General features: G+C 51.1%; 1 long non-coding RNA gene across 50 annotated transcripts; it reads right to left on the bottom strand.

Annotated features, from left to right (window-relative positions):
• Positions 1–3,467: 3,467 nt before the first annotated feature.
• LOC101953150 (uncharacterized) lies at positions 3,468–24,394 on the bottom strand. 50 transcript variants are annotated; one of them, XR_010593076.1, is made up of 14 exons: positions 22,489–24,392; positions 21,329–22,177; positions 17,994–21,166; positions 16,878–17,716; positions 15,601–16,569; positions 15,066–15,424; positions 14,551–14,682; positions 12,208–14,242; positions 10,003–12,045; positions 8,821–9,708; positions 7,720–8,527; positions 7,285–7,351; positions 7,016–7,069; positions 3,468–6,898 (listed from the first exon to the last, which is right to left on the bottom strand). It is a non-coding gene; the product is annotated as an uncharacterized LOC101953150 (long non-coding RNA). The 50 variants fall into 50 exon arrangements; XR_010593068.1 differs by having other exon boundaries at positions 3,468–7,351; positions 7,670–8,527; positions 15,601–15,858; positions 16,213–16,266; positions 16,495–16,569; XR_010593074.1 differs by having other exon boundaries at positions 3,468–6,667; positions 7,670–8,527; positions 22,489–24,391.
• Positions 24,395–24,453: the final 59 nt, after the last annotated feature.

Raw genomic sequence — 24,453 nt, 5'->3', positions numbered from 1 at the left:
TGCCTTTCCCTGACTGGCCACCGGGTGTCACTTCTGTGCCAAGGGAAACATGCTATGTGCATTTCCCTGACTGGCCACTGGATGTCACTGCTGCTCCAAGAGAAACACATTCTGTGCCTTTCCCTGACTGGCCATCGGGTGTCACTGCTGTGCTAATGGAAACATGCTCTGTGCATTACCCCGATTGACCACTGGGTGTCACTGCTCCTCCAAGGGAACCACTGTGTGTGCATCATCCCGACTGGCCACTAGGTGTCACTGCTGGTCCAATGGAACACCTGTGCACCTTCTGTGGACCCTCTGTTGCTTCTGTGCATTACAATGAGTGACCACCGGGTCTCACTGTCGCTGCAACAGAAACACATTCTATGCATTACCCCAACTGGCCGCCGGGTGTCACTGCTCCTCCATGGGAGAGAGAGATACTTCATTAGCCAACCTGGCTAGCTCTCTGGCCGCCCAGCTCTGATGACAGTGACGCCACCAGCAGCAGCAGTGCAGAAGTCCTCACTTAACTATGCGCTGCCCAGAGCAGGCAAAGGGTTCAGGGTGCCCCACAGCAACCCAACAGCCCCACTCTGCCCCAGGCTCCTGGGCCTGCCGCCCGAGTTGATGCTCCCCGAGGGCTCTGCAAGAGCCAGGTTCCCCCACCCAGGTGGCTCTTGGGGGCTGTAAGCAGTCAAAGGGCGGCGGGAAGCTGGGGGGCAGCCACAGCCCCAGGGCCAAGAGCAGCAGCAGGAGGAGGAGACAGGGGAGCACCCCAGCTGCCCATCCCACGGCACAGCCAGCGCATCAGTCATCCCCCACTGGCCGTCTCCAGCCGCCAACCTGGCGAGGAGGAGGGCAATGGGGGGATGGGGCAGGAGGCAGGGCTGGCACTTAAGAGGAGCAGAGCCATAGAGATAGGTGGGGCCCTGTACCAAGGGGGGGTGCAGCCCCCCCAATTTTCTGTCTAGCCTACCTCAGCCCCCCCACAGGGAAGAGGATGGTGCCACCCATGGAGGGAAGAAATTGGGGTTTCAGGGTTTAGATTACAGGGTCAGGGTCTAGGGGTTGGATTAGGGTAAAGGAGAATTAGGTTTAGGGTGTGGATTAGGTTTGGAAATGGCTAGGGGTTGAGAGGGAGAGTCAGGGCCCCCCGGGGGAGGCAAGTGGGGCAATTTGCCCCAGGCCTTGTAGGGGCCCCCACGAGAATATAGTATTGCAATTTTTTTTATGGAAGGGACCCCCGAAATTGCTTTTCCCCAGACCCCCTGAATCCTTTATGCAGCCCAGGGGAGAGTAAGATTAGGGGAGGGGAGGAGTGGGGTAGGTTCTGGGAGGCAGGGTTGAGGGTTAGAGGGTTGTGTTTAATGCGAGGGTTAGGATTAGTTTTAGGGATTAGATCAGGTAAGAGTTTGGGTTCAAAGGTGGGTTAGAGTTCAGGGGTTAGGGTTATGGTCAGGGTGGGGGTTATGATATAATAGGGTGATGATCAGGGTTAGTTGAAGGGTTAGGGTGCAGGGGTCAGGGTTGGGTTGCCTAGGGTGAAGGGAGGTGTCAGGCTTTAGGGTTGGGTTGTGGTGTGGGATAGGGTCAAAGGTTAGGGGGAGGAGTTGGGTTAGAGTACTGGGGAACAGGAGTTAGGGTTTGGGATTAGGGTTAGCAGGTGAGGGCTCAGGGTTTGTCTTTTTTGCTCTTCTAATTGCTTGAATTGACCATTCTGTATCAATTTCCTGTAAATGGATTTTAATTCCTTGTCTTAACTTTTCGAAAACATTAGTTTCATTATTATTATAACATCACCTATCTTTTTATTGTGAAATAGTAAATTACAGATTTTAATACTCATGTTTTTTTTTTTTTTTAATGTCAGGCTATTATTTATGCCCATAACACTTGAATGCTGCCTGATTTCCTTGATTGTCTCAGCCCTGCTCCAGAAGTAGCAATTTGTGATGGATGGTGTCTGCCCTGTCAGTTTCCTACCCCATGAAATCTCCATATTAAATTTGGATCTCAATAAAACAAATGTTTTCTAACTTAGAAAAATGTATTGTTAGAAAACTCATGTCATATGTCCCAATTTCAAACAGAGATTTGCCAGAAGTAGCACACTGTGACATTGCATACCCCATCTGCCACAAATCGCTACTCCTAGACCCAGGGCTGGTGAATTGCATGAGGACAGCAAAAACGTGCTATGTAGATGTCAGTAACTGCAACTGGTAGAAAATTGGGACAGGGAGCAATTTGTAACAGTACGTCCTGACACTACAGAGGAGATACTGGGATGTTTCCCCCCACCCGACATCAGGCTCTCCACATTAGGGACAGTGGCTGCCAGGGCAGCTGGGGGCTGGTCTTGGTCTCTGTGATGAGCAGGCTACTCTGGGTGCAGGAGAGGGGCAGGTTGTTCAGCAGCCAGGAGCCCAAGTGCTTGTCCGTCCCTGAGCAGCTAAGGAGCACAGTGTGCAGCTAGTCCATGGACCTGCTGTAGCGCTGCTCTCTGACCAGGCTTGGCTTGGTGGTGGCTGCAAGAGATGGGTCAGCATCAAAAACAGCACAGCAAATGGGGAGCTAGGAGCTGCTGTGGCAATCAGCCACCAGCCAAACCCACAACCCTGTCAGCCTGCAGCATCACCATCTGTCCTCCATGTGCCACACACACCTCTCCACCCCTCCTCTGTATGCCAGAGATGCTCATCTATCCATCTCCAGACATCTCTGTTTCTCACTGATTTTCCATGCAGCACCCAACACAATGAGGCCCGGACCTGAGTGAGGCTTTTGGGTGCTGCAGTAGTGGATATGTAGGGTGACAGTGCATCTCTAGTCTCAGCCCCTTTTCTCTTAAGCCCGGAGCCATGACTCTGAGTTCACACCTCTCAGGCCCAGATCCCATAGTCCCGAAGATACTCAACCAACCACTCGTGCTCTGTGATCCTGTTACATCAACAAGAATCTCCCCAAAGTCCCCATGAAGAGGAGGAGTGACACCTTGAGCAGGCAGCATGAACTCTCCTCAGCATGGCATGGATCATCCCTGGGTCAGACAGATCCTATATGACTCATACGAGACCACGGGGGGCAAGAGAGTGCATCCCACTGATCCTGATAGGAGGTGTGGACCCTCCCTCTGGGTTGCATTGGGGCAGACCAACCCTCCCCCGAGATGGATCCTCCCCAACCCATGGGAGACTACAGAGTGCCAGGGAGTCTTTTCCCAGGGTCTTGCTCTGTTGCAGGCTCTCCATGTGCTACACCGTATTCTCAGCACATCAACTTTCTACAGCTTGGATTGCTGTAAGGAGTGGAGGGAGGCACTGCTAATAAGTGATGGCAGGTACAAGGATTTGGGGACTCAAAGTGCTGAGGTGTCACAGGTGGGACAGTGCCATGTGTGTCCACCCATCCCCCTCCCCCCCATTTAGGCAGTGACCCCTGGTTGCTATTTCACACTTTAAGAAAAGAGCCAAATGCCACTGTTTGTCACAGGGTAATTTTATTTAACACACAGCATTCTTCATCAGAAACTTACAACCCCCACCTTGCCCAGCACCTGCCCAAGCCAGCACAGTCACTCATGACAGCAAATACCCCAGAACATACAGACCCAAAGGGCAGCAGTTTTAATTTGAAGCAATGAGATAACGCCTAGAGACGCTAGTGAGGGTCTGTGGGGAAGTAGACAAATTGCAACTAACTACAATGGGGAAAATCATAATCCACCAGGGAGAAAAACTGACTCCACTGGGAAATCAAACAAGCTCCAGCGAGCCTGGGATTTCCAGCAATTCAGGATTGGGGCAAGAATTCTCCACTTCCCTTCATTGTCTGGCAATTTCCAGGGAAGGGTAAGGTTAACGAGCCCTTCACAAATGGATAATTCCCAACCCACTGTGGCCAAATGCACCCCTGTATTCACACCCTACACACTATTGTAACAATCTTTGGACAAAATATGCCTTGTGAGGTAGCATTTGAAACTCAGTGATCAATACTATTTTGGTGAAATGGCGGTAGCAACAGTCTGTGTAAAGTTATGAAATTCCACCTATAGGGTATTAAAAGCACAAGTTCCAATTCACATAGCCTGATTAGGTGGAAGTGATCAAGCACACCTGTCCTAAAGAAAGGGATGTGCGTTTGCCTCAATTTGCATTTCAGCTGTAAACAGATTCCACAGAGGATAAGAGAGGGAAGAAAGAAGCAGTATACACTGATGAACAGAAACAGCACAAAGCCTCCTTCTTCCACCAAACTCCATGCTCTCAGCAAGAAAAAACTTAACCTAAGGTGAACACTTAGGAAAATGTTTTTCAAATGGTGACCGAGCTATAAAAGGGAAGGGCAAAAACACCCAAGTTCTTTCTCCCTCCTAATCTCCCTTTCACCTAAGATGATTAGAGAAACAGCTGCTGGACCCTGGAAGCAGATCCTGGCCTGAGGGTTTGGGCAGCAATATTACTGGAACCTGTGGAAAGAGACTTCACAAGCCTAGTTCGTTAAGTTTAGAAAGCATTTTATCTTTATTTTTTCTGTAACCATTTCTTCTTTAATGCCTTATTACTTCTGTTCACTTAAAACCTCTCTACGTAGTTAAAAAAAAATATTTTATTCTTGAACCGAAACTAATCCAGTGTTGTGAACTGTAAATGGAATTATCCACAAGGTGGCAGATTTTTGTATATTGACCTCCTAGAGGTACAACAGACCTAATCTATCTGGCCTGTCCAGGAGATGGCTGGACAGTGCACAACACGTTTCTGGGGTAAAATTCAGGACAGGGAGTGTGTTGGGGTCACCCTGCATGTAGTAGCCCAGGTCTGATGGAAGCCAAAGTGTGACTGGTGAGTGCTGACAAGCTCTGGGATCAGAGTCGTAGCCACACACAGACACTTGGGGGGGGGGGGGGGGGGGGCATCACGCTGACAGGCTGTTTGTGAGCTACCCAAGTCAGAGCTATAACAGAGAAGCACAGCGAGGTGTCCTTCCCCCCCCCCCCCCCGCCCTCGTTGCAGGTCAAGTGACATAGCCCCACACTGGTCAGGATTACAGCCTGGAACATCATACCTGGGCCACAGCAAGAGCCCCCCGGGAGCTGCTGTAGTGTTATAAAACAGTCCCCAGCAGAATCGGTTACTTTGCTGTTGAGGATGCTGGAGCAAGCTGACCATGTACAGTAACAGGGGCAAAAGGAAGGTGGGGGGGGAGCGGGGAAGGTCTAGACAAGGCTGCTCTTCCCTCTCTGAAATGATGTAGTGAGTTTCTGACACCTTCCCTCTCTCCCCCATACACCCTGCTCTTTAAATACTCACAGTCTTCATTCAGGTGTTTACATACAAGTGACATCTGCACAGAGATGTTCACAAATTGGTCTGCTCAGCTGTTCCGATTCCCTGAACTGGCCACTCTTTCCCATTACCTCCAGGAAATGGAGTTTCATACCTTTTAATTCTTAACTTTTCAAGAAACTTTCATATCTTCTTATAACACTTCCTAGGGTTTTATTGTGACTCTCATTTACCATATTTAATACATTATTAAAAACCAAAACATTATCAAGTCTATTTTTATGATCACATGACTTCACTGGTGCTTGAATTGCTGGTTGGCAGGAATGGCTGACTCTAGACCAAGCGAGGGGTGGACAGCCATTGCTCCTGTGAAACCTCTTTTTAAAATTTACACACAAGTAAAACAAGATTTTGCTAATTTAGAAAAAAATTTATTAAAATAGGTTTCAACTTGTGTGAAATCACTAAGTTACCCCTAAGCTGCGCAGCAGCATATTAAGTACTGTGCAGGGACTCAGGGCTGTGGCGCGGAGACATGCCTCTCCCCCAGCCCCGGACCTGCTGCGGCCGGGGAAGAAGCACCTATCCTGTGGCCCCAGCCCTGGAGCTGACGCATTAGGGAGAGGTGCCTCTACCCCCAGCCCAGGTGCTGCTGCGGGGAGAGAGAGCTGCGGGGAGTCCTCTCCCCCGCTTCCTGTAGTCCCAGGGCAGCCTGGACCCCAAACCCCTCATCCCCAGCCCTGAGACCACACCCCCAGATGGAGCCCTCACCCCCTCGCACCTCAACACTCTTCCCCAGCCCTGAGCCCCGTCTCACACTCCCAAAGCCTCGGCCCCACACCCGCCACATGAATTTTGTTACGTGCACCAATATGGAGGTAATATCACCTCCATATTGGTGCACATAAAATTCCTTCCACACATGAGTAGGAAAAATTAGAGGGAACACTGGTTCAAACTCTGACAAAGTCCAACCCATCTGTCAACTCCCTTTCCCATAGACCCAGGAATGGGAAATTGTGGGTGTAGCAAATGGTGACAGGGCAGTCCTCCGCCCTCAACCCTCTCCATTCCACCTTTAGCATTACAACCAAAAAGCACCCCTTGCAACAGCACCCGAAATAATCATTCTGCACAGCAGACTCTGGCCCCAACCCAGCCGTAATCTCACAGAGTCCCGTACCCAACGAGGAAGCACACGGCCTGTGAAGAATACTATAGCGAGCACAGACGAGGAATTCAAAGCACTGACCGCTTACTCACAGCCAGTTATGCGGGAGTCAGAAAGCTGAGGACTGTTCATGTCGGCTTACAAGGATGTCCAGTCTGTCCACTCATGTCCACTTCTGTCACTTTCTCCTCAAGATCGGGCTCCTGGAAAAGCGCAGCTGCAAAAGCCAAACATGAGCCATCACTGCACAAAGCTCTATTGGTGCTTCAGAGCTTGGCCTCATCCTAGTCTCCCTCTCCAATGCCATCTACGTTGGCCCCACTCGATGGACAGAGACCGAGTTAACATCGACAATCACAGCCCTGCATGATTTTCATCCCCTCCTACTTCTCCATGGCTCCCGAGACATAGCCTGTGGGGATTCACACGTAGCACGCCTGCCCGTGTCCTACGAAGAGAGATGGCACGAGGAGAGGAGAGGAGAGTGAGAAAGTTGGCCAACACACCAGAGAAGAGAGAGAGAGAGAGAGAGAGAGAGAAAATGGGAGGAAGGCAAGCAACTCACCATCTGGAGTCATCCTCCTAGATGCAACCTTCCGCTGCGTAGAAGACACCGCTCCTGGCCAGAGAAATGAGCAGACCCTGAAAATGGGGGCCTTGTCTCTCGTAAGCTCAGCTGGTCAGGAACAATTTCTTACAAACCCAGCCCCAGCTAACGGGGCGTCCCTACCTGGAGCCCTCACCAAACCAGACACTTATCTCACTGACAGTAGCGACAGCTCCACTGCCAAATGGTCGATTCCTGACTTGCATCAACAATGCTGGCAGGCTCACCGCTCTCACTCGCTTTCCATCCGACGAGGGGAGTAATCTCTGACGTTTGATTTCTTTTCCCTCGGTACTAAACCCGGCACAAGGAGGAAAAACAAATAAAGTTATCATTTCAGTGGGCAACGTCACGTAGGCTATTCTTTTCGCCGCTCCCACACGATGGCGCTCCGCCACGAATCTTCCTCCCCCACCCCATTACGCCTTTAACATTACAACTAAAAAGCAGCCCTTTCAACGGCACTCAAAATAATTACTCTGCACAGCAGACTCTGGCCCCTCCGCAGCCTAAATCTCACAGAGACCTGTACCCAATGAGGAAGCACATGGCCTGTGAAGAATACTACAGCGAGCACAGACGAGGAATTCAAAGCACTGACCGCTTACTCACAGCCAGTTATGCGGAAGTCAGAAAACGGAGGACAGTTCATGTCTGCTTACAAGGCTGTCCAGTCTGTCCACTCATGTCCACTTCTGCCACTTTCTCCTCGGGCTGGGGCTCCTGGAAAATTCCCCTGGAAGCGCAGCTGCAAAAGCCAAACATGAGCCATCACTACACAAAGCTCTACTGGTGCTTCAAATCTTGCCCTCATCCTGGCCTCCCTCTCCAATCCCATCTACCTCGGCCCCATTCGATGGACAGAGACCGAGTTATCACCGACAGTCACAGCTCGACTTTAGCGCCCACAACCCTGCATGATTTTCTTCCACTCCTACTTCTCCATGGATCCCGAGACCTGGCCTGTGGGGATGCACACCAACCAGTGTTCTACAAACGGGAATGAGGAGAGGAGAGGAGAGGAGAGGAGAGGAGAGAGAGTGTGTTGGCCAACATACTAGAGAAGAGAGAGAGAGAGAGAGAGAAAAACATGGGAGGAAAGCAAGCACCTGGAGTTATTCTCCTGGAGGTAACCTTCTGCTGCAGAGGAGACACGGTTCCTGACCAGAGAAATGAGCAACCTCTGAAAATAAGGACCTTTTCTCCCTCGTAACCACAGTTAGTCAGGAACCTTTTCATACAAACCCAGCCCTACTGTACTAGGCTTCCCAACCTGGACTCAGGTGGAGTCTGAGCAGAGCCCTCACCAAACCAGACACTTATCTCACTATCAGCAGCATCTGCTAGGCTCCCAGATGGGACAGCTTTTGCGTGGGATCAACAATGCTCAGAGTCTCGATGCTCTGGCTCGCTTTCCATCGCATGAGGACAGTAGACTGATGCTTGACTTCGTTTTCCTTGGTACTAAACCTAGCAGAGGGGGGAAAAAACAAAAAAATTTGCATCTCTGTCTGCAATGTCGCATAGTCTCTTCATTTCACATCTCCCATATCCCACGGCTCCACCCTCAACCCATCTCTCATTACTACGTTACAACTGCAACTAGAAGGTACCCATTGTAACAGCACCCAAAATACTCACTTTCCTCAGGAGACTCTCGTCCCTTCCTCTGCCTTAATCACAGAGCCTTGTATCCAAAAAGGGAGCATCCGGCCTGGGAAGAACACGACAGCGACTACAGATGAGGAATTCAAAGCACTGACCTCTGACTCACAGCCAGCGATCCAAAAGGCAGAAACATGACAACTATTCACGTCTCCTTAGAAGCATGTCCAGGCTGCTCAGGTCCACTTCTGCCATATTCTTGTCCGGCTACGGCTCCTGGACGATTCCTCTGCAAACTAATAAAGCCAAGCAAGAACTCTCACTACACAGAGCTATATTGGTGCGTTGAATTGTGCCCTCATCCCTGCCTCCGTCTCCAGTCCCATCTACATGAGCCCCACTCGATGAACAGAGACCGAGTAAACACAGACAGTCACAGCTCCACTTTAGCGCCCACTGCCACGCATGCTTTTCGTCCGCTCCAACTTCTCCATGGCTCCCGAGACCTGGCCTCTGGGGATGCACACCTAGCACACCTGCCTGTGTCCTACGAAGGGAGGCAGAACAAGGAAAGGCAAGGACAGACACAGAGAGATAGAGGGTGTGTGTTGGCCAACGTACTAGAGAAGAGAGAGAGAGACAGACAGATAAAAAGACATGGGAGGAAGGCAAGCCACTCACCATCTGGAGTCATCCTCCTGGATGCAACATTCCGCTGCCGAGGACACACCGCTCCTGGCCAGAGAAATGAGCAGTCCCTGAAAATGGGGACCTTGTCTCTCTCATAACCACAGCTGGTCAGGAACCATTTCTTACAAACCCAGCCCCAGCTAATGGGGCATCCCTACCTAGAGCCAGGAAGGCCCTACGCAGAGCCCACACCAAACCACACACTTATCTCACTGACAGTAGCGACTGCTCCACTGCCAACTGGACGGCTCCTGACTTGCATCAACAATGCTCGTGGGCTCACGGCTCTCGCTCGCTTTCCATCCAATGAGCGGAGTAAACTCTGACGTTTGATTTCTTTTCCCTCGATACTAAACCTGGCACAAGGAGAAAAAACAACGAAGTTACTATCTCAGTGGGCAGCGTTGCGTAAGCTATTCTTTTCGCCTCTCCCACACGGCAGCGCTCCGCCCCAAACCCTGTCCCCCGTTACGCCTTTAGCACTAGAACTAAAAAGCACCCCTTGCAACGGCACCCGAAATAATCACTCTGTGCAGCAGACTCTGGCTCCTCCCCAGCTGTAATCTCACAGAGCCCCATACCCAACGAGGAGGCACACAGCCTGTGAAGAATACTATAGCGAGCACAGATGAGCAATTCAAAGCACTGACCGCTTACTCGCAGCCAGTTATGCGGCAGTCAGAAAGCTGAGGACAGTTCATGTCGGCTGACAAGGATGTCCAGTCTGCTCATGTCCAATTCTGCCACTTTCTCCTCGGGCTGGGGCTCTTGGAAAATTCCTCTGGAAGTGCAGCTGCAAAAGCCAAGCATGAGCCATCACTACTTAAAGCTCTATATGTCGCTTCAAAACTTGCCCTCATCCTGGCCTCCCTCTCCAATCCCATCTACATCAGCCCCGCTCGATGAACAGAGACCGAGTTAACACCAACAGACACAGCCCTGCATGATTTTCATCCCCTCCTACTTTTCCATGGCTCCCGAAACCTGGCCTGCGGGGATGCACACCTAGCAAGCCTACCCGTCTCCTACGAAGGGAGACGGCACGAGGAACAGAGAGAAAAGAGAGTGAGAAAGTTGGCCAACACACTAGAGAAGAGAGAGAGAGAAGGAAAAAAAATGGCAGGAAGGTAAGCAACTGACCACCTGGAGTCATCCTCCTGAATCCAACTTTCCGCTGCGGAGGAGATACTGTTCCTGACCAGAGAAATGAGCAACCTCTGAAAATAGGGACCTTTTCCCCCTCGTAACCACAGTTAGTCAGGAACCTTTTCATACAAACCCAGCCCTAACTTAGTGGGCTTCCCATCCTGGACTCAGGTTGGGCGTAAACAGAGCCCTCACCAAACCAGACACTTATTTCACTGATAGCGGCGTCTCCTCAGCTCCCAGATGGACAGCTTTTGTGTGGCATCAACAATGCTCAGAGTCTCAATGCTCTTGCTCGCTTTCCATCGCATGAGAGCAGCAGACTCTGACGCGTGACTTCGTTTTCCTTGGTACTAAACCCAGCGGGAGGCAGGAACCAAAAAAAATTAGCATCTTCATCTGCAATGTCGCGTAGTCTCCTTCATTTCACATCTCCCTTATCCCACATCTCCATCCTCAACCCATCTCCCATTACTATGTTACAACTGCAACTAGAAGGTACCCATTGTAACGGCACTCAAAATACTCACTTTCCTCAGGAGATTCTTGTCCCTTCCCCAGCCTTAATCCCAGAGCCTCATACCCAACGAGGAAGCACACGGCCTGTGAAGAAAACTACAGTGAGTACAGATGAGGAATTCAAAAGCACTGACCTCTTACTCAGAGCCAGCGATGCAGAAGGCAGAAACATGAGGACTATTCATGTCTCCTTAGAAGGATGTCCAGGCTGCTCAGGTCCACTTCTGCCATATTCTTGTCTGGCTAGAGCTCCTGGATGATTCCTCTGCAAACTAATAAAGTCAAGCAAGAACTATCACTACACAGAGCTCTATTGGTGCTGGAAATCTTGCCCTCATCCCTGCCTCCCTCTCCAGTCCCATCTACATCAGCCCCACTGGATGAACAGAGACCGAGTAAACACAGACAGTCACAGCTCCACTTTAGCGCTCACTGCCCCACATGGTTTTCGTCTGCTCCTACTTCTTCATGGCTCCAGAGACGTGGCTAGGATGCACACCTAGCATGCCTGTCCGTGTCCTACGAAGGGAGACGGCACAAGGAGAGGAGAGGAGAGGAGAGGAGAGGAGAGGAGAGGAGAGGAGAGTCAGTGAGAAAGTTGGCCAACACATTAGAGAAGAGAGAGAGACAGACAGATAGAAAGACATGGGAGGAAGGCAAGCAACTCACCACCTGGAGTCATCCTCCTAGATGCAACCTTCTGCTGCATAGCAGACACCACTCCTGACCAGAGAAATGAGCAGACCCTGAAAATGAGGACCTTGCTCCCCTCATAACCACAGCTAGTCAAGAACATTTTCTTACAAACCCAGCCCCAGCTCATGTGGCATCCCTAGCAGGAGCAAGGTGGGCTGTTAACACAGCAATCACCAAACCAGACACTTATCTCACTGCGAGTGGCAGCCGTTCCCCTCCCAGTAGGACGGCTTTTGCGTGGCATCAACAATGCTCACGGTTTCGTTGCTCTGGCTCGCTTTCCATCACATGAGGGCTTGAGACTCTGAGGCGTGACTTCTTTTCCCTCGGTCCTAAACCCAGCACAAGGTGAAAAAACAAATCTGTTACCATCTCAGTTGGCAAGATCTTGTCCCTTCCCCAGCCTTAATCCCAGAACCTCGTAACTAACGAGGAAGCAAATGGCCTGTGAAGAAAACTACAGTGAGTACAGATGAGGAATTCACAGCACTGACCTCTTACTCACAGCCAGCGATGCAGAAGGCAGAAACATGAGGCCTATTCATGTCTCCTTAGAAGGATGTCCAGACTGCTCAGGTCCACTTCTGCCATATTCTTGTCCGGCTAGGGCTCCTGGACGATTCCTCTGCAAACTAATAAAGTCAAGCAAGAACTATGACTACACAGAGCTCTATTGGTGCGGCGAGTCTTGCCCTCATCCCTGCCTCCCTCTCCAGTCCCATCTACATCAGCCCCACTCGATGAACAGAGACCGAGTAAACACAGACAATCACAGCTCCACTTTAGCGCCCACTGCCCTGCATGGTTTTCGTCTGCTCCTACTTCTCCGTGGCTCCCGAGACCTGGCTAGGATGCACACCTAGCACGGATGCCCGTGGTCCTACGAAGGGAGACGGCATGAGGAGAGGAGAGGAAAGAGACTGAGAAAGTTGGCCAACACACTAGAGGAGAGAGAGAGACAGAGAGAAAAAAAATGGGAGGAACGCAAGCAACTCACCACCTGAGTCATCCTCCTGGATGCAATCTTCCGCTGCCGAGGACGCACCACATCTGGGCAGAGAAATGAGCAGCCCCTGAAAATGGGGACCTTGTTTCTCTCGTAACCACAGCTGGTTAGGAACCATTTCTTACAAACCCAGCCCCAGCTAACGGGGCATCCCTACTTGGAGCCAGTGGGGCCCTACGCAGAGCCCTCACCAAACCAGACATTTATTTCACTGACAATAGCGACTGCTCCACTGCCAACTGGATGGCTCCTGACTTGCATCAACAATGCTCGCGGGCTCACGGCACTCGCTCGCTTTCCATCCAAGGAGGGGAGTAAACTCTGACATTTGATTTCTTTTCCCTCCGTACTAAACCCGGCACAAGGAGGAAAAACAAATAAGTTACCACCTCAGTGGGCGCGTCGCATAGGCTATTCTTTTCGCCTCTCCTACACAGCAGCCTCCCGCCCCAACCCCTCCCTCCCATTACCCCTTTAGCATTACAACTAAAACGCACCCCTTGCAATGGCATCCAATATAATCACTCTACCCAGCAGACTCTGGCCCCTCCCCAGCTGTAATCTCACAGAGTCCCGTACCCAATGAGAAAGCACATGGCCTGTGAAGAATACTACAGCGAGCACAGATGAGGAATTCAAAGCACTGATTCCTTACTCACAGCCAGTTATGCGGGAGTCAGAAAGCTGAGGACCGTTCATGTCTGCTGACAAGGGTGTAACATGTCTGCTTACAGGGATGTCCCGTCTGCTCATGTCCACTCCTCCCAGTTTCTCGAGATAGGGGTCCTGGAAAATTCTTCTGGAAGCGCAGCTGCAAAAGCCAAGCATGAGCCATCACTACACAAACCTCTATTGGTGCTTCAAATCTTGTCCTCATATTGGTCTCCCTCTCGAATCCCATCTACTTCGGCCCCACTCGATGAACAGAGACCACAGTAACACCAACAGTCACAGCCGTGCATGATTTTCATCCCCTCCTACTTCTCCATGGCTCCAGAGACATAGCCTGTGGGGATGCACACGTAGCACGCCTGCCCGTGTCCTACGAAGGGAGATGGCATAAGGAGAGGAGAGGAGAGTCAGTGAGAAAGTTGGCCAACACATTAGAGAAGAGAGAGAGAGACAGACAGAAAGACAGACATGTGAGGGAGGCAAGCAACTCGCCACCTGGAGTCATTCTTCTAGATGCAACCTTCCGCTGCATTGGAGACACCGCTCCTGGCCAGAGAAATGAGCAGACCCTGAAAATGGGGTCCTTGTCCCCCTCATAATCACAGCTAGTCAAGAACATTTTCTTACAAACCCAGCCCCAGCTAATGTGGCGTCTCTAGCAGGAGCAAGGTGGGCCGTGAGCACAACCAACACCAAACCAGACACTTATCTCACTGAGAGTGGCGGCCGTTCCCCTCCCAGTTGGACGGCTTTTGCGTGGCATCAACAATGCTCACTGTCTCGTTGCTCTGGCTCGCTTTTTATCGCATGAGGGCTTGAGACTCTGAGGCGTGACTTCTGTTCCCTCGGTCCTAAACCCAGCACAAGGCGAAAAAACAAATCCGTTACCATGTCAGTCTGCAACATCTCGTAGGCTCTTCCTTTCAACTCTCCCTCACGGCGGGGCTCCTGCCTCAAACAGCTTCCCATTACACCTTTAGCATTACAACCAAAAAGCACCCCTTGCCACGGCACCCGACAGTCACCCTGGACAGCAGACTCTGGCCCCTTCCCAGCCGTAATCTCACAGAGCCCCATACCCAAGGAGAAAGCACACAGCTTGTGAAGAATACTAAAGCGAGCACAGATGAGCAATTCAGACCATTGACCGCTTACTCACAGCCAGTAATGCAGGAGTCAGAAAGCGGAGGACTGTTCATGTCTGCTTATAAGGATGTCCAGTCTGCTCATGTCCACTTCTGCCACTTTCTCCTCAGGATAGGGCTCTTGGAAAATTCCCCGGGAAGCGAAGCTGCAAAAGCCAAGCATGACCCATCACTACTTAGAGCTCTATTTGTTGCTTCAAATCTCGCCATCATCCTGGCCTCCCTCTCCAATCCCATCTACATCAGCCCCACTCAATGAACAGAGACTGAGTTAACACCGACAGTCACCGCTCCACTCTCGCACCCACTCCCCTGCATGATTTTCGTCCCCTCCTACTTCTCCATGGCTCCCGAGACAAAGCCTGTGGGGATGCACATGTAGCACGCCTGCCCGTGTCTTACGAAGGGAGACAACACGAGGAAAGAAAAGGACAGACAGCGAGAGCTAGAGGGTGTGTGTTGGCCAAAGTACTAGAGAAGAGAGAGAGAGAGAGAGAAAGGAAAACATCGGAGGAAAGCAAGCACTCACCACATGGAGTCATCCTCCTGGATGTAACCTTCTGCTGTGGAGGAGACACCATTCCTGACCAGAGAAATGAGCAAAGTCTCAAAATAGGGACCTTTTCTCCCTCGTGACCACAGCTAGTTAGGAACCTTATCATAAAAGCCCAGCCCAAACTTAGTGGGCTTCCCCACCTGGACTCAGGTTGGGCATGAGCAGAGCCCTCATGAAACCAGACACTTATCTCACTGACAGCGGAGTCTCCTCGGCTCCCAGAGGGACGGTTTTTGCATGGCATCAACAACGCTCGGAGTCTCGACGCTCTCGCTTGCTTTCCATCGCATAAGGGCAGTAGACTCTGACGCGTGACTTTGTTTCCCTCAGTACTAAACCCAGCGGAAGGGGGGAACCAAAAAAATTAGCATTTTCGTCTGCAATGTTGTGTCGTCTCCTTCATTTCACATCTCCCATATCCCACGGCTCCACCCTCAACCCATCTCCCATTACTATGTTACACCTGTAACTAGAAGGCTCCCATTGTAACGGCACCCAAAATACTCACTTTGCTCAGGAGACTCGTCCCTTCCCCAGCCTTAATCCCAGAGCATCGTAACCAACGAGGAAGCACACGGCCTGTCAAGAAAATTACAGCGACTACAGATGAAGAATTCAAAGCACTGACTTCTTACTCATAGCCAGCAATGCAGAAGGCAGAAACATGAGGCCTATTCATGTCTCCTTAGAAGGATGTCCAGGCTGCGCAGGTCCACTTCCGCCATATTCTTGTGTGGCTAGGGCTCCTGGACGATTCCTCTGCGAACTAATAAAGTCAAGCAAGAATCATCACTACACAGAGCTCTGTTGGTGCTGGAAATCTTGCCCTCAGCCCTGCCTCCCTCTCCAGTCCCATCTACATCGGCCCCATTCAATGAACAGAGACCGAGTTAACACCGACAGTCACCGCTCCACTCTCGCACCCACTACCCCCATGATTTTTGTCCGCGACTCCCGAGATCTGGCCTGTGGGGACGCACACCTAGCACGCCTACCCGTGTCCTACGAAGGGAGACGGCACAAGGAAAGTAGAGGAGAGTAGAGAAGAGTCAGTGAGAAAGTTGGCCAACACAATAGAGAAGAGAGAGAGACAGACATGGGAGGAAGGCAAGCAACTTACCACCTGGAGTCATCCTCCTAGATGCAACCTTCCGCTGCATAGGAGACACCGCTCCTGGCCAGAGAAATGAGCAGACCCTGAAAATGGGGACCTTGTCTCTCCCGAAAAGCACAGCTGGTCAGGAACCATTTCTTACAAACCCAGCCCCAGATAAAGTGGCGTGCCTAGCAGGAGCAAGGTGGGCCGTGAGCACAGCAATCACCAAACCAGACACTTATCTCACTGAGAGTGGCGTGTGCTTGCATCCCAGATAGACGACACATAGACATCAACAATGCTCACTATCTCTTCGCTCTGGCTCGCTTTCCATCGCATGAAGGCTTGAGACTCTGAGGCGTGACTGCTTTTCCCTCGGTCCTAAACCCAACACAAGGGGAAACAACAAATCCGTTACCATCTCTGTTGGCAATGTCTCATAGGCTCTTCCTTTTGCCTCTCCTGCACAGCGGGGCTCCTCCCTCAAACATCTTCCCATTACACCTTTATCATTACAACCAAAAAACACCTTGCAACGGCACCCGATATAGTCACTCTGCACAGCAGACTCTGGACCCTCCCCAGCCGTAATCTCACAGAGACCCATACCCAACGAGGAAGCACATGGCCTGTGAAGAATACTACAGCGAGCACAGATGAGCAATTCAAAGCTCTGACTGCTTACTCACAGCCAGTAATGCGGGAGTCAGAAAGCGGAGGACTGTTCATGTCTGCTTACAAGGATGTCCAGTCTGCTCATGTTCACTTCTGCCACTTTCTCCTCAGGATAGGGCTCTTGGAAAATTCCTCTGGAAGCGCATCTGCAAAAGCCAAGCATGAGCCATCACTACTTAAAGCTCTATTTGTTGCTTCAAATCTTGCCCTCATCCTGGCCTCCCTCTCCAATCCCATCTACATCAGCCCCACTCGATGAACAGAGACCGAGTTAACACCAACAGACAACCCTGCATGGTTTTCGTCCCCTCCTACTTCTCCATGGCTCCCAAGACCTGGCCTGTGGGGATGCACAGCTAGCACGCATGCCCATGTCGTACGAAGGGAGATGGCACAAGGACATGAGAGGAAAGAGTGAGAAAGTTGGCCAACACACAAGAGAAGAGAGAGAGAGAGACGGAAAAAAAATGGCAGGAAGGTAAGCAACTGACCACCTGGAGTCATCCCCCTGAATCCAACCTTCCGCTGCGGAGGAGACACTGTTCCTGACCAGAGAAATGAGCAACCTCTGAAAATAGGGACCTTTTCCCCCTCGTAACCAGTTAGTCAGGAACCTTTTCATACAAACCCAGCCCTAACTTAGTGGGCTTCCCATCCTGGACTCAGGTTGGGCGTAAACAGAGCCCTCACCAAACCAGATACTTATCTCACTGATAGCAGCATCTCCTCAGCTCCCAGATGGACGGCTTTTGTGGGCATCAACAATGCTCAGAGTCTCAATGCTCTTGCTCGCTTTCCATCGCATGAGTGCAGTAGACTCTGAAGCGTGACTTCGTTTTCCTTGGTACTAAACCTAACAGAGGGTGGGAAAACCAAAAAAATTAGCATCTCCGTCTGCAATGTCGCGTAGTCTCTTCATTTCACATCTCCACCCTCAACCCATCTCCCATTACTATGTTACAACTGCAACTACAAGGCACCCATTGTAACGGCACTCAAAATACTCACTTTGCTCACGAGATTCTTGTCCCTTCCCCAGCCTTAATCCCAGAGCCTCGTAACTAACGAGGAAGCACATGGCCTGTGAAGAAAACTACAGCGACTACAGATGAGGAATTCAAAGCACTGACCTCTTACTCATAGCCAGCAATGCAGAAGGCAGAAACATGAGGACTATTTATGTCTCCTTAGAAGGATGTCCAGGCTGCGCAGGTCCACTTCCACCATATTCTTGTGCGGCTAGGGCTCCTGGACGATTCCTCTGCAAACTAATAAAGCCAAGCAAAAACTATCACTACACAGAGCTCTATTGGTGCTGGAAATCTTGCTCTCAGCCCTGCCTCCCTCTCCAGTCCCATCTACATCAGCCCCGCTCGATGAACAGAGACCGAGTTAACACCAACAGACACAGCCCTGCATGATTTTCATCCCCTCCTACTTTTCCATGGCTCCCGAAACCTGGCCTGCGGGGATGCACACCTAGCAAGCCTACCCGTCTCCTACGAAAGGAGACGGTACGAGGAACAGAGAGAAAAGAGAGTGAGAAAGTTGGCCAACACACTAGAGAAGAGAGAGAGAGAAGGAAAAAAAATGGCAGGAAGGTAAGCAACTGACCACCTGGAGTCATCCTCCTGAATCCAACTTTCCGCTGCGGAGGAGATACTGTTCCTGACCAGAGAAATGAGCAACCTCTGAAAATAGGGACCTTTTCCCCCTCGTAACCACAGTTAGTCAGGAACCTTTTCATACAAACCCAGCCCTAACTTAGTGGGCTTCCCATCCTGGACTCAGGTTGGGCGTAAACAGAGCCCTCACCAAACCAGACACTTATTTCACTGATAGCGGCGTCTCCTCAGCTCCCAGATGGACAGCTTTTGTGTGGCATCAACAATGCTCAGAGTCTCAATGCTCTTGCTCGCTTTCCATCGCATGAGAGCAGCAGACTCTGACGCGTGACTTCGTTTTCCTTGGTACTAAACCTAACATAGGGTGGGAAAACCAAAAAAATTAGCATCTCCGTCTGCAATGTCGCGTAGTCTCTTCATTTCACATCTCCACCCTCAACCCATCTCCCATTACTACGTTACAACTGCAACTAGAAGGTACCCATTGTAACGGCACTCAAAATACTCACTTTCCTCAGGAGATTCTTGTCCCTTCCCCAGCCTTAATCCCAGAGCCTCATACCCAACGAGGAAGCACACGGCCTGTGAAGAAAACTACAGTGAGTACAGATGAGGAATTCAAAAGCACTGACCTCTTACTCACAGCCAGTGATGCAGAAGGCAGAAACATGAGGACTATTCATGTCTCCTTAGAAGGATGTCCAGGCTGCTCAGGTCCACTTCTGCCATATTCTTGTCTGGCTAGAGCTCCTGGATGATTCCTCTGCAAACTAAAAGTCAAGCAAGAGCTATCACTACACAGAGCTCTATTGGTGCGTCGAGTCTTGCCCTCATCCCTGCCTCCCTCTCCAGTCCCATCTACATCAGCCCCACTCGATGAACAGAGACCGAGTTCACACCGACAGTCACCGCTCCACTTTCGCACCCACTCCCCTGCATGATTTTTGTCCCCTCCTACTTCTCCATGGCTCCCGAGACAAAGCCTGTGGGGATGCACACGTAGCACGCCTGCCCGTGTCTTATGAAGGGAGACAACACGAGGAAAGGCAAGGACAGACAGAGCTAGAGGTTGTGTGTTGGCCAACGTACTAGAGAAGAGAGAGAGAGAGAGAGAGAGGAAAACATCGGAGGAAAGCAAGCACTCACCACGTGGAGTCATCCTCCTGGATGCAACCTTCTGCTGCAGAGGAGACACCGTTCCTGACCAGAGAAATGAGCAACCTCTCAAAATAGGGACCTTTTCTCCCTCGTGACCACAGCTAGTCAGGAACCTTTTCATACAAACCCAGCCCTACTGTACTGGGCTTCTCTACCTGGACTCAGGTTGGGCGTGAGCAGAGCCCTCATGAAACCAGACACTTATCTCACTGACAGCGGCGTCTCCTCAAGTCCCAGAGGGACGGCTTTTGCGTGGCATCAACAATGCTCAGAGTCTTGACGCTCTCGCTCGCTTTCCATCGCATGAGGGCAGTAGACTCTGACACGTGACTTCGTTTCCCTTGGTACTAAACCCAGCGGGAGGCGGGAACCAAAAAAATTAGCATCTTCGTCTGCAATGTCGCATAGTCTCCTTCATTTCACATCTCCCTTATCCCACATCTCCATCCTCAACCCATCTCCCATTACTATGTTACAACTGCAACTAGAAGGTACCCATTGTAACGGCACTCAAAATACTCACTTTCCTCAGGAGATTCTTGTCTCTTCCCCAGCCTTAATCCCAGAGCCTCATACCCAACGAGGAAGCACACGGCCTGTGAAGAAAACTACAGTGAGTACAGATGAGGAATTCAAAAGCACTGACCTCTTACTCAGAGCCAGCGATGCAGGAGGCAGAAACATGAGGACTATTCATGTCTCCTTAGAAGGATGTCCAGGCTGCTCAGGTCCACTTCTGCCATATTCTTGTCTGGCTAGAGCTCCTGGATGATTCCTCTGCAAACTAATAAAGTCAAGCAAGAACTATCACTACACAGAGCTCTATTGGTGCTGGAAATCTTGCCCTCATCCCTGCCTCCCTCTCCAGTCCCATCTACATCAGCCCCACTGGATGAACAGAGACCGAGTAAACACAGACAGTCACAGCTCCACTTTAGCGCTCACTGCCCCACATGGTTTTCGTCTGCTCCTACTTCTTCATGGCTCCAGAGACCTGGCTAGGATGCACACCTAGCATGCCTGTCCGTGTCCTACGAAGGGAGACGGCACAAGGAGAGGAGAGGAGAGCAGAGGAGAGTCAGTGAGAAAGTTGGCCAACACATTAGAGAAGAGAGAGAGACAGACAGATAGAAAGACATGGGAGGAAGGCAAGCAACTCACCACCTGGAGTCATCCTCCTAGATGCAACCTTCCGCTGCGTAGCAGACACCACTCCTGACCAGAGAAATGAGCAGACCCTGAAAATGAGGACCTTGCTCCCCTCATAACCACAGCTAGTCAAGAACATTTTCTTACAAACCCAGCCCCAGCTCATGTGGCATCCCTAGCAGGAGCAAGGTGGGCTGTTAACACAGCAATCACCAAACCAGACACTTATCTCACTGAGAGTGGCGGCCGTTCCCCTCCCAGTAGGACGGCTTTTGCGTGGCATCAACAATGCTCACGGTTTCGTTGCTCTGGCTCGCTTTCCATCACATGAGGGCTTGAGACTCTGAGGCGTGACTTCTTTTCCCTCGGTCCTAAACCCAGCACAAGGCGAAAAAACAAATCCGTTACCATCTCAGTTGGCAAGATCTTGTCCCTTCCCCAGCCTTAATCCCAGAGCCTCGTAACTAACGAGGAAGCAAATGGCCTGTGAAGAAAACTACAGTGAGTACAGATGAGGAATTCACAGCACTGACCTCTTACTCACAACCAGCGATGCAGAAGGCAGAAACATGAGGCCTATTCATGTCTCCTTAGAAGGATGTCCAGACTGCTCAGGTCCACTTCTGCCATATTCCTGTCCAGCTAGGGTCCTGGACAATTCCTCTGCAAACTAATAAAACCAAGCAATAACTATCACTACACAGAGCTCTATTGGTGCGTTGAATCTTGCCCTCATCCCTGCCTCTGTCTCCCATTCCATCTACATCAGCCCCACTCGATGAACAGAGACCGAGTAACCACAGACAGTCACATCTCCACTTTAGCGCCCACTGCCCCGCATGGATTTCGTCTGCTCCTACTTCTCCGTGGCTCCCAAGACCTGGCTAGGATGCACACCTAGAACGGATGCCCGTGGGAGACGGCATGAGGAGAGGAGAGGAAAGAGACTGAGAAAGTTGGCCAACACACTAGAGGAGAGAGAGAGACAGAGAGAAAAAAAATGGGAGGAACGCAAGCAACTCACCACCTGAGTCATCCTCCTGGATGCAATCTTCCGCTGCCGAGGACGCACCACATCTGGGCAGAGAAATGAGCAGCCCCTGAAAATGGGGACCTTGTCTCTCTCGTAACCACAGCTGGTTAGGAACCATTTCTTACAAACCCAGCCCCAGCTAACGGGGCATCCCTACTTGGAGCCAGTGGGGCCCTACGCAGAGCCCTCACCAAACCACACACTTATCTCACTGACAGTAGCAACTGCTCCACTGCCAAGTAGACGGCTCCAAACTTGCATCAACAATGCTTGCAGGCTCACTGCTCTCGCTCGCTTTCCATCCGACGAGGGGAGTAAACTTTGACGTTTGATTTAGTTTCCCTTGGCACTAAACCCGGCACAAGGAGAAAAAACAAATAAGTTACCACCTCAGCGGGCAGCGTCGCGTAGGCTATTCTTTTCGCCTCTCCCCCACAGCAGCGCTGCGCACCAAACCCTCCCCCGCATAATACCCTTAGCACTAGAACTAAAAAGCACACCTTGCAACGGCATCGGAAATAATCACTCTGCACAGCAGACTCTGGCCCCTCCCCAGCTGTAAACGCACAGAACCCCGTACCCAAGAAGAAAGCACACGGCCTGCAAAGACTACAACAGCGAGGTCAGATGGGCAATTCAAAGCACCGACCGCTTACTCACAGCCAATTATGCGGGAGTCAGAAAGCTGAGGACTTTTCATGTCTGCTAACAAGGATGTCCAGTCTGCTCATGTCCACTTCTGCCACTTTCTCCTCAGGATAGGGCTCTTGGAAAATTCCTCTGGAAGCGCATCTGCAAAAGCCAAGCATGAGCCATCACTACTTAAAGCTCTATTTGTTGCTTCAAATCTTGCCCTCATCCTGGCCTTCCTCTCCAACCCCATCTACATCAGCCCCACTCGATGAACAGAGACCGAGATGACACCGACAGTCACAGCCCTGGATGATTTTCGTCCCCTCCTACTTCTCCATGGCTCCCAAGACACAGCCTGTGGGGATGCACACATTACACAGCGGCCCGTGTCTTACGAAGGGAGACAACATGAGGAAAGGCAAGGACAGAGAGAGAGATAGAGGGTGTGTGTTGGCCAATGTACTAGAGAAGACAGACAGAGAGAGAAAAACACGGGAAGAAAGCAAGCAACTGACCACCTGGAGTCATCCTCCTGAATCCAACCTTCCCCTACGGAGGACACACCGTTCCTGGCCAGAGAAATGAGCAACCACTGAAAATAGGGAACTTTTCTCCCTCGTAACCACAGCTAGTCAGGAACCTTTTCATACAAACCCAGCCCTAACGTACTGGGCTTCCCTACCTGGACTCAGGTTGGGCGTGAGCAGAGCCCTCATGAAACCAGACACTTATCTCACTGACAGCGGCGTCTCCTCGGCTCCCAGATAGATGGCTTTTGTGTGACATCAACAATGCTCAGAGTCTCGACTCTCTGGCTCGCTTTCCATCCCATGAGGGCAGTAGACTGACGTGTGACTTTGTTTTCCTTGGTACTAAATCCAGGTTGGGGGGGATTAGCATCTCCGTCTGCAATGTCGCGTACTCTCTTCATTTCACATCTCCCATATCCCACGGCTCCACCCTCAACCCATCTCCCATTACTAAGTTACAACTGCATCTAGAAGGCACCCATTGTAACGGCACCCAAAATACTCACTTTCCTTAGGAGACTCGTCCCTTTCCCAGCCTTAATCCCAGAGCCTCGTACCCAACGAGGAAGCACACGGCCTATGAAGAATACTACAGCGAGCACAGATTGGAGAAGGAGGCCAGGATGGGGGGGAAGATTTGAAGCACCAATACAGCTTTGTGTAGTGATGGCTCATGCTTGGCTTTTGCAGCTGCACTTCCAGAGGAATTTTCCAGGAGCCCTAGACCGAGGAGCAAGTGGCAGAAGTGGACATGAGCACACTGGACATCCTTGTAAGCAGACATGAACAGTCCTCAGCTTTCTGACTCCCACATAACTGGCTGTAAGTAGGCGGTCAATAGTCTGAATTCCTCAGCTGTGCTCGCTGTATTATTCTTCACGGGCCGTGTGCTTCCTCGTTGGGTACGGGACTCTGCGAGATTACGGATGGGGAGTGGCCAGAGTCTGCTGTGCAGAGTGACTATGTCAGGTGCCATTGCAAAGGGTGCTTTTTGGTTGCAATGCTAAAGCTGTAAAGGGAAGAGGGTTGAGGGCGGAGCCCCGTCGTGGGGGAGAGACAAAAAGAAGGGCCTACGAGGCGTTGCCTACTGAGATGGTAACTTGCTTGGGTTTTTTTCCCCTTGCGCTTGGTTTAGTACCACAAAAAAGAAGTCGCGCGTCAGAGTCTACTGCCCTCACGTGATGTAAAGTGAGGGACAGCAGCGAGCCTGTAACCCCTGTGGATGCCAGGAAAGAGCAGTCTATCTGGGATCCGAGCAGACGCCACTCTCCGTGAGATAAGTGTCTGGTTTGGTGATTGCTATGCTCGCGGTCCACCTTGCTTTTGCTAGGGACGCCCTGTTAGCTGGGGCTGGGTTTGTAAGAAATGGTTCCTGACCAGCTCTGCTTACTAGAGAGACAAGGTCCCCATTTTCAGGGGCTGCTCATTTCTCTGGCCAGGAGCGGTGTGTCCTCCGCCACAG

The sequence above is a fragment of the Chrysemys picta genome, chromosome 16, assembly GCF_011386835.1.
Source record: "Chrysemys picta bellii isolate R12L10 chromosome 16, ASM1138683v2, whole genome shotgun sequence".
NCBI classification, from domain to species: Eukaryota; Metazoa; Chordata; order Testudines; family Emydidae; genus Chrysemys; species Chrysemys picta.
The sequence above is the reverse complement of the archived record's forward strand: the minus strand, read 5'-3'. Positions and strand labels throughout refer to the sequence as shown.